Below are 10,508 nucleotides of genomic sequence, written 5' to 3'. Positions count from 1 at the left end.
TGCACTCACATCACCTAATCGCTCGGCTATGTACCTCTGATGTGAAATTGGATGTAAGACTTTATGTAAAATTGCTAGTAATTTTGGCAATAGTATCACACTTGTAAGTGGTATTAATTGCTGACAGTCAATATATTTAGATCACCATGTTACCTTTTGTTTTGAAAATGCTACATTCTCCGAAAACAATACACTGAAATGTTTAATTAGTTTCAGTTTCATTTCAACACTATGAGATCCCCTTCCTTTGTTCCCTGTCATTCTCCCTTCAGAGTCTGAGCAGTATGTCCATCCTGCTAATGAAATTACTACACATCACATCAGGGTTGTGAAGTTGTAGTGTATTGTTTTGTATGCTGCTTTCTATATTTATGAAAAATTGCCTGCATGGGCTCCATGCCCTCCATTGGTATCCTGAGGAATGTATTTCATATTCCTCAGTATAAAAAAAATACGAGATATCAGTCTGGACTTGTCAGGAAACCAAGCTGGCACAATGCCAAACAGCTGCCAGGCAGCAGTAATATGGGCAGCAAAATCATAATACAACTGGGTCTGGTCAAGTTAAGTAATTTTACTGGACTGGTTCTACTTACATTTTTTTATACAGAAAAAAAGTAAAATTAACAATAATTTTGTTGATTATTTTTATTTACTTATTTTTATATTTATTTATTTATCACCATTACACTTTAATACAATCACACATATTTGAAAGCTGGATGTGGCACAGAAGCATTCTAGTAATTGTAGAACAGGTTGATCCTCTGGACATCCGAGAAGGACAGACACTGTCTCTGACCGATGAGGATGCTGGGGTCAGGTTTGAGGATGATGGTGTCCTGTCCACTGATGGAGAAGGCCGTTCTTCCGTAGTGCATGACAGACGAGCAGTCGTAGGGTGTTTTCTGGTTATTGGTGGACTTTAAGAAGAAATTGTAGGCCATCTGCTGCTTCATGTTGTTCCAGTTGACGGTGACATAGGAGTGGCGGCCGCTCTGGTTCTTTTTGTCATGGAAGCCCAGGGTGTGGTTGATCTCTGGTTCTCAATAACGATGTAGTCGTGCTGGCTCTGACGTGGCACAAAGTGTATACAGGTGCTGCTGTGGAAGCCTTCCATGACCTGGCTGATCAGGTACCTTTCATAGCTGCCAGGGAATGGTCACCAAACCACTGGCGTCTTTGTGCCACAGGCAGCTCTGGCCCCATTAGCATCGCATAGCATTCCTGGTTTGGATGGCAGCAGCAGAATACACAAAGGTACACAGACTCATCTTTAGCTCCAACAGCAGCTCCATGTGCTACTGTGTGGAGCCAGCCTCTTTATACTGTCCACTACACGTGTGTCCCACATGGATTATGGGCTGGACTCCACAGCACCAGCTTTGAAATTAACACCAGAGACTGAGACAAGCCTCTGGAAGAAAAAAAACAACAACAAAAAACTACATGATTGTTTGTTGTTTGCCCTTCGCCCTAACTCAGGGTAACTCCTGGAAAAGAGGATTTAAATTACAATGACTTAACCAACAACAGCACAAAGCAAGCTGCAGATCACACAGCCAGTGATTTGCATATATTTTCTGACATTTACAAAGAAATGGCTTTCATACCAAAATTAAATTGTACTGTGAGATGTGGATATCATTACATCCCCAACAGACAGTGGAGCATGGAGCATGGAGTGGTGAGCATGGACATGCAGTGATATGGTAGGAGAATTTGTATTACATTTACACCTCAGTCCATTGTCCTTATAATGCTGTTTGGGCAGAGTTTGTACAGAGTTTTATGGGACAGGCTGCAGTAAGGGTGTGCACAAAACCATAGACCCTTGGTACAAACCATCTTGGTGGCCTTCACTACATTTCAATGATGAATGCACATTATACACTTTCTAAGGGCTCCTCTTGCCCTGGGTAATAAAGAACCCTTCATCCCCATCCTGAAACTCCTGTATATATGTACAGAGTTGCATTTAAGTTTTCACCACTTACATAGCAAAAATGAAATAATTCCTCATAAGAAATTCAAACATTTACCAAAGTCTAAAAATATATATTTTGTTTCTAGTGGAATGAAGAATAACTGCAAATTGATGTTAAAAGAGAGACATAACCTTTTACTTCTAAGGGGTCAATTTGCAATGTTTTATCAGATAGTGCACATCAAAGACTACTGTGAAAATGGATTGCTTTCCCAGTACTACCAGGACACACTAAATTAGATTTTAAGAAAGCTTCAAATATTAATAAAAAGACATGTGAACCGATCTGCTGTTAAGCCTGTCATTGTGGACTTTATATAGCACTCTAATGGTGTTACAAAGACATAATTTACCATATATAAAAATATGCTTGAAAAAAAAGGTGTTGTGAGGCGGTTGGAGAGGCAAGCAAACAGCCGAGCGGATAAATGGACTGAGAAGGAGAGAGGTCAAGTATGAAATATGGGACAGTCATGAGAGAGCGCACTAAAGCCAAGGCGCAGACATGGAAGTGTATTTATGTCATTGTTATGCAAGGCCCCAGCGGAACAGGCTCATGTTGCACTGTTTGTCTTGTGCCTTCTGTTTAAATAGCCTGACAGCCCACTAAATCCCATATTTAATAGCCCAGCTGAAGGTAAAGTCTCTATAAGAAAAATGCTGGGTTTTTGGAGGTATGGAGAATTCATCAGCTATACCCTCTTCAAGCTCCAAGCTACGGTGTGGGCTGTGTAGTTTTATATCTTTTTTTTTTTTTTTTTTTTAGAGGATTTTGATGGACCTTAGTCAGTTTGTGAAAAGAACTCATGTGTCAGACTGTCCCAGCAGCCCCCACCTTCCTGCTTCACTCCTTCCTCCAGTTGTGCATGCAGCCGTTACACTGCATGGGTTCCGTTTATTTTCATCTTCGCTTTTTCGAACCTTCCCGCCCCTTAATGAGAAGTTCTGCTCACTTTTCAGTGCATCACAGTCGCCAACGGTAAGATTATGTGCTTCTGTGATAAGACATAAAAAACTATTTGTGTTGTCAAAATAGCTTTGACGGCAAACGCCATTTGACTTACCTGTCACGGGTGTGTATGCTTACCATGTGGTCTACAGTGGCCCATTACTATAGTTTTGCCTTCTTCTGTTATTGCACCAGACAGAACATTCTGAACAGTAAATATGTGGGTTGTTTTTTAGGGATATTGTTTTTGTCACACTTCCAGCCCCAGGTGTTGGACTATTATAATATCTCTCCAGAACTGAAGGGCACTATCTATGTTTGCCTTTAGCAAAGTACTCCAATGATATTTATTCACTATATTGATTACTGGATCAGATGGTTTTGATGAACATTGTATATTTCAAAGGTAAACTATTGTCTAACTGTGATCTTGTTTGTTCAGACAACAACCTTTGACCTGGATCCCCATTCCCTTGCTGGCATAGTGTACTCTATGTGATTCAACTAAACAAACATTTTGGTTCATCCAGACCATGTCAGCAGACACACATATGATGGAGTTTGATCTACAGGTGGGGTAAGATTTACACACAGAAGATAAATTTTCTGTATATTTCACTGATGTAACAGAACATTAACAAGCAAAACTGTAATTGACAAATTATGTGAGGATATAATTAAAAAAAATCAGAGCCATAAATATTTACCATGAATGCTTCCTTGCAGCAATATCAGGCCAAGTGAGTAGTTAGACAATCCCCTCCTCTCCATGGAGGCCATAATAAAAGAGCATTCAAAACAGTAGGACACACAAAGGATAATGGCCGCACACACACACCCACACACACACACACGTGTTCCATGCACAAAGGTGAGCTAGCTAGATAACATCTGCTTTACAATCTTCATCACATATGTCAAACTCAAGGCCCGTGGACCAAATTCGGCCCGTCACATCATTTTATGTGGCCCGCGACAAAGTAAATTAAAAGGTATGACTGTCTTAAAATGCCAGTTTATCAGGAGATACACAGTTAAACAGTCATTTTTTCATGTTTATGCAAATCCATATGCAATATTTGTGACTTGAATAAGTAATAAATATAGAAACGGTTAATTAACAAGATTAAAACATAGTGACATTTATGTTACAGTTACATCTGGCCCTTTGACAGCAACCATTTTGTTGGTGTGGCCCTCGGTGAAAATGAGTTTGACACCCCTGATCTACATGGTTGGATAAACAAATAACTAATGAGTTAAGTTTATCTGTTCAGTGAAACCTAAGGTAACCTAGGGTAATGCTCGGAAATCATGTTCTGTGCCTTCACTGCAGACCATGATGAAAAATAATATCCGAGAAACACTTTGAATTTGTTTCTCTCTTCTGGGACATTTCTCCTCTTCTCATACAACCCTTTGACCGTTTTCCTCTTCCAACTCAAAGCCATTTTTGAGTGCTCAGAGAAGACGTTGGATTGATGAATTAATAAAACAACTGTGAATGAAGCAAAAAATATAACTGCAGGTTTTTGATGAGTGGGTGACAGTAGGCCTATAATATGGGTTAAATCTCCAAAAAGTTTTGCTTTTTTTTAATGGGTTGGCCAATAGAACATTTGTATTTCATTTATTTATTTTATTATACTGGCCCACTAAAGTTAATAATCATGGTGTGTTTTCAAAACACTAAATGTAGAGGAACACTGGGTCATTGTATTTAGTACTGTAAAGTTGTGAAAAAATGTCTTGTGCTGTACCATACTCTTACTTGAGAACGTCCTAGTCCAAGCACAGGTCATTAACTCAGTGGCACAGCTTTCAGCAGCAGATTCTTGGTCTATTTCATCTTTCCTTGCTAGCTCTTATATATATGTATATATATGTGTGTGTGTGTGGGGGTGTGTGGGTGTGTGTGTGTGTGTGTGTGTGTGTGTGTGGTTATGACGCCAACACTGTGGCCGAATAATGGTCATGCAAGACATTGTAGGAAACACATGGCACAGCCACTGTGCCAGGAAAACAAGTGCATTGCTAAATGGAACATTTTTCACACAGTGAAAGAGTATTTCAAAAAATGATCACAAATCAAAAGCAAAAACAACCACAGTTAAGGAAGTCATTGAAGGTAATCACAGTGTAAAACCAATACAGATTTTAGATGGCCCCGCTGTAAAGATTTCTCTGTGCCATATAGACAATATACTGCAAAAAAGGCAATTCATGTGACAGAACAATTTATTATCTATAATGGAAGGATACTGTACACAACGGTAAATATACATATGGAGGGTAACCTCCAAGTATCCCAAAAAGATTACCTTTATAAATAACTGCCTTCATTTACAAACCATGTTATGTCTTGTTATGTCTTGGTCTTATTACCACTGTATATGACTGGTCACTATGTTTGTCTGTCTTGAATTAAATAAACAAATAAAATAAAATAAAATAAATAAATAAAGAGCTACCTTCATTTTGAATTGCTAAAACTCTGTTCTTGGCAGACACCTGTATCTCAAGAGTTGTGTTTTTCATGGCAAGTACACATTTATTATTTACTACTTTTTTGCTATTCATGAATAACCACAATATACAGATTGTGAAAATTTCACTTTTTATTTTAACCAGATATAGGTCTCAAACAAACAAGCCAGTTACTTTTGAAACATGCTTTATTGTTTCTCACCACAAAGGGCACCCAGGAAAAATTATATGTATAAAACTTAAAATTTGGCTTTTCCAAAGGTAGAAACTAAAAATGTTTGAATAGTGTCCTCTATCACTCCATCATTGTGTTTTATCCAGGAGATTGTGTTGTTACTTGAGCTGTCCAAACTTCTACAGAACAGTTACAGCAAGATTTGCCATAGCTGTGGTCCGCTCCAATGTTCTTGCAAGCGTCAGAAATTAATAGCCCCCTTAGAGAGGCCTTTAGAACCTTTTGGATCTTCTAACCCCCCCGCAAAGAAAAACAAAAAAGACCATCAGCTCCACATCTGGTCCATCTCCTTCTCCTTTCTTAATCATATCATTGACACAAAAAATATATATTTATTTATTTATTTTTTTTGCCTCATTGAAACGTGTGGGAACCTTAGCCGGGAAAACGTGTACAGAGCCGTGCAATCAATGCTTGAAATCATTTTCCAGGACATTTTTAGTTAGATAATCACAGCATCCACAAAAAGATTATTATAAAAACTGCATACAAAAGAAGGTAAATATGCAGCATAAGGCTACACCTGGAGTTCAGTTATTTCGCACTAGCTCTAGTTATGTAGATCACCAAAAAAAAATTCTGAAACTCATGGCGAACCCAATCATGTCCACTTACAATTAACATACAAGTACTTAAAGTGGTTGCGAAAAGTATTCAGACCCCCTTAAATTTTTCACTCTTTGTTATATTGCAGCCATTTGCTAAAATCATTTAAGTTAATATTTTTCCTCATTAATGTACACACAGAACCCATATTGACAGAGAAACAAAAAAATGTTGAAATGTTTGCAGAATTATTAAAAACGAAAAACTGAAATGTCACACGGCCATAAGTATTCAGACCCTTTGCTCAGTATTTGGTAGAAGCACCCTTTTGAGCTAATTCAGCCGTGAGTCTTTTTGCGAATGATGTAACAGGTTTTTGACACCTGGATTTGGGGATCCTCTGCTATTCCTCCTTGCAGATCCTCTCCAGTTTTGTCAGGTTCAATGGTGGACGAACAATGGTGGACAAACGATGGTGGACAGCCATTTTCAGGTCTCTCCAGAGATGCTCAATTGGGTTTAAGTCAGGGCTGTGGCTGGGCCATTCAAAAACAGTCACAGAGTTGTCCTGAAGCCACTTTTTTTTTTCTTTTTAGCAAACTCCATACAGGCTTTCATGTGTCTTGCACTGAGGAGAGGCTTCCGTTGAGCCACTTTGCCATAAAGCCCCGACTGGTGGAGGGCTGCAGTGATGGTTGACTTTCTAGAACTTTCTCCCATCTCCTGACTGCATCTCTGGAGCTTAGCCAAGGCGGATCTTTTGGTTCTTCTTTACCTCTCTCATCAAGGCCAGCTCTAGGAAGGGTTCAAGTCATCCCAAACATTTAAGGATTATGGAGGCCACTGTGCTCTTAGGAACCTTAAGTGCAGCAGAATTTTTTTTCTGTCTCTGAGTTCTTCAGGCAGTTCCTTTGACCTTACAATTCTCATTTGCTCTGACATGCACTGTGAGCTAGTGATGTGACGTTCCGTATCGAGGCTTCGGCGCATGTACTGAGTAGGGGAGGGGACGTATTGAGGTCCAACGCTACATGATGAAGCAAGGCTGGAGGACCCCCTTCAATACTAGGAGAGACAGAAAAATGTGTATGCCCATGTATATGTGTGTGTATTTATATTAGTTAGCAGGGGCATTCTTGTGTATGCCTGCCTCATCTGTGCCCTGTGAGCGGGTGTTTTCCGCACACATACACACATATACACAGTGTGTGTGTGTATATATATATATATATATCCTCCTGAGACCTGGCGTCCTCATCTGTGGACAACACATTTTGGATTGTTTAGGCCACAGTGCAAATTTTTAGAAGAACAGCAACAAGAACATGTTCAATTTGGAATATTTTTAAGAGTTTAGAATATTTATTTTTTTGTTTATTTATTTTTTTTTAAATTTAATTATTTTATTTTTTATTTGTTTTTATTATTATTTTTATTGTATTTTACTTTTTTATTTTATTTGATTAAAGCTCGGGTCTCAGGTGGATATATATATATATATATACATACACACACACAGAATATTATATATATATATATATATATATATATATATATATATATATATACACACACACACACACACCCACACACAGAGTATACTGCCATCACTACAGTATACATGTTTTGCATACTTCTTGATTTTGCTGACAGTTTTATTCTTTCTGCAAAATGCCGCACACTTCAAATTCATGCAAACTGATATTTTTGTGTCCAGTAGATGTCCTACTAGAGCAAATGAAGCTTCAAGAAGCTTTGCGCTGAAGTGAACCAATTGGATGAAAGGCTTCAGTGCTTCATGAAACTTCATCTGCCCATCACTACTGTGAGTGGTAAGGTCTTATATAGACAGGTGTGTGGCCTTCCTAATCAAGTCTAATCAGTATAATCAAACACATCTGGACTCCAGTGAAGGTCTAGAACCATCTCAAAGATGATCAGAAATGAACAGCGCCCAAGTTAAATATATGAGGGTCACAGCAAAGGGTCTGAATACTTATGACCGTGTGATATTTCAGTTTTTCTTTTTTAATAAATCTGCAAAAACTTCAACAATTTTGTGTTTCTTTGTCAATATTGGGGTGCTGTGTGTACATTGACCTGTTACCGTTCCGACGGCCCGTCCTACTTTACAACTTCACATCAATGTACATACATTTCTGCGTCACTCACACAAACAATCTACACATCAAGCGAAATCTACGGCTCTCCTCTTTTCAAATATGCAATCAATTTTCACCTACAATCACCACAGTGCTGACAGGAAAGCCGTTTTTACAGAAAAGCCAAAAATATGAATATGGACTTCACTTAGCTTTGAGGGCTCTGGTTCTGTTAAACATAAACATATTCACACAAAGTTAGTCTCATTCACTCCATACAGGTCCAGAGAATATAATCCAGTCAGGAAGTTATGTCCACAAAATAAGTTAGATCCTCCATGTCCAATCTGCTGCAGGAAAGTATTACAAACGTGAAATCTGCTCTGTCACTTTTTTGCATTTCTTTTGTCAGTGTCAGGCATAATGAACTTCTCACAGTGCCAACTTTGTTCCTCAGTGCTAAACAAATGTGTTAGCTTGCGATTGACATCAAGGTTGGCCAATAAGGTGGGGGTTGTGTGTTACTGGAGTCCCAGACAGAGAATCAATGCTACAGATGAAGGTTTACGCCTCACTCTCCCCCTTGTAGAATCAACCAATTACATTACACACATTTAGTGATGTTTTTCCCTTACAGCCAGTGAGCAGCGGAACATGACGATGTAGGACACGCCATGGTTTGCTCTAAACAGTCGGAGCATGATGGGTGCGTAAAGACAGTGAGTGACTTGAGAGCCTTTTGTGTATCTGTAGATATTACTTCACTCCCTCTTAATTTTGTACTCTTGTTACTGTTATGGCTTTCTTTAGCATAAATCTTTATTTGTATTATTATGGATTATTTTGACCTAACCTTCATATTACCATGAATGAGTGCACTCAGAGGAGCCTCTAGAACTGAATAATTGGGAATGAACTGTCGACAGTATGGCTTTGGGTTGAGGAGTGGTCGGTTTACGTTTTCTCAAGCAGCATCTGGTAACACAAGGAGAGAACGTTTCACTTCTCCTTTGCATTGTTCTGACTCTGAGGGCAATTCATTTAGGCACTCCTTTCTCTATTCTTCACTATGTCCTGTGAATTTACTTGGAGGCGATTTGATGTGCAGATTGGGCCTTTGTCTAGTTTCCACACCAAACGGTCTGCAAGTTGTAACCACAAAAGATTTGGCTGTGACTCAACCAAATTTCACAGGGGTTCACACGGAAAGTCAAACTCCCAGTTATGATTTTCACTGGAAATGCCCCCCCTCCCCCCCTCAAATGACTACTACTATTACTTGATTTGGCAATTGACAGAGTATGCCCAACAGAGAGCACAGAGTTGAGGGATGTGGGAGACATGCAGTGTTCTGTTGATGTGCCTGTGACGGCATTTCAGGATTTTGAAAAACTTTGGGTTGAGAGTAGTGGGGATGTGTTAGTTACTGAATGTTTGTACTGGTCAAATCAGTACTCTGCTATTTCTGTGTCTAACCCACAGTCTCTGCAGGCTCCTGTTCTATTTTTAGATGCTCACCCCTACATAGCGTTATCTAAACCAAAAGAAGTTGAGTGGACTGGGGTGGGGTTGTTTGTTGAGCAATGCTTAGCTGCCAATGATTGGGCACAGACCAGTGACGTCACTGTTTCATTCTCTCACTCTGCTCAGGCCTGGAGGATGGGCTATCCCTCCTCCCTCCAGGCATCCCGGTGTGTTTGGGTGTTCCCTGATAACAGTGCTGAGACAGGCTGTTTTTTGTCCCAGGCTGAAGCAGAAGCTATACCAGAACTGGGGGGTATTCCAGCTGATCTCTGGGCGAAAGGCCCCACAGATGTAGGCCTCATACACCATTGTCAGCCAGTGGTAATCACGCCTAGATCTAACGTGCGTCCCTGTAGGCCTCAATACCCCCTTTGCCCTGAGGCTAGGGCAGGTATAGCTCCTGTGTTCAATGATTTGTGCAAAGCAGGTGTTATTGTCCCAAGTGAATCTGGGGGCATTTGAAGCCCAATTTTTCCAGTCAAAAAGCAATGTGAGCCTGGTGAACCTCAAAAATGGTGATTCACAGTAGATTTTAAAGCTGTGAATGAAGCAGTTGAGCCAGTTGAGCCAGTTGCTGCGGTGGTTCCAAACCCATATATAATTCTATCACAGATTCCACCTGAAGCAAAGTTTTTTTCTGTGGTTGATTTGGCAAATGCTTTTTTTCTCAGTCCCAGT

The 10,508-nt window shown here is 39.7% G+C and overlaps 1 pseudogene; it reads right to left on the bottom strand.

Moving 5' to 3' along the window:
- Positions 1 to 740: 740 nt before the first annotated feature.
- On the bottom strand, positions 741 to 10,139 carry LOC117377325 (hatching enzyme 1.2-like; annotated as a pseudogene).
- Positions 10,140 to 10,508: the final 369 nt, after the last annotated feature.

The sequence above is a fragment of the Periophthalmus magnuspinnatus genome, chromosome 10, assembly GCF_009829125.3.
Source record: "Periophthalmus magnuspinnatus isolate fPerMag1 chromosome 10, fPerMag1.2.pri, whole genome shotgun sequence".
Classification (NCBI taxonomy): Eukaryota; Metazoa; Chordata; class Actinopteri; order Gobiiformes; family Gobiidae; genus Periophthalmus; species Periophthalmus magnuspinnatus.
The sequence above is the reverse complement of the archived record's forward strand: the minus strand, read 5'-3'. Positions and strand labels throughout refer to the sequence as shown.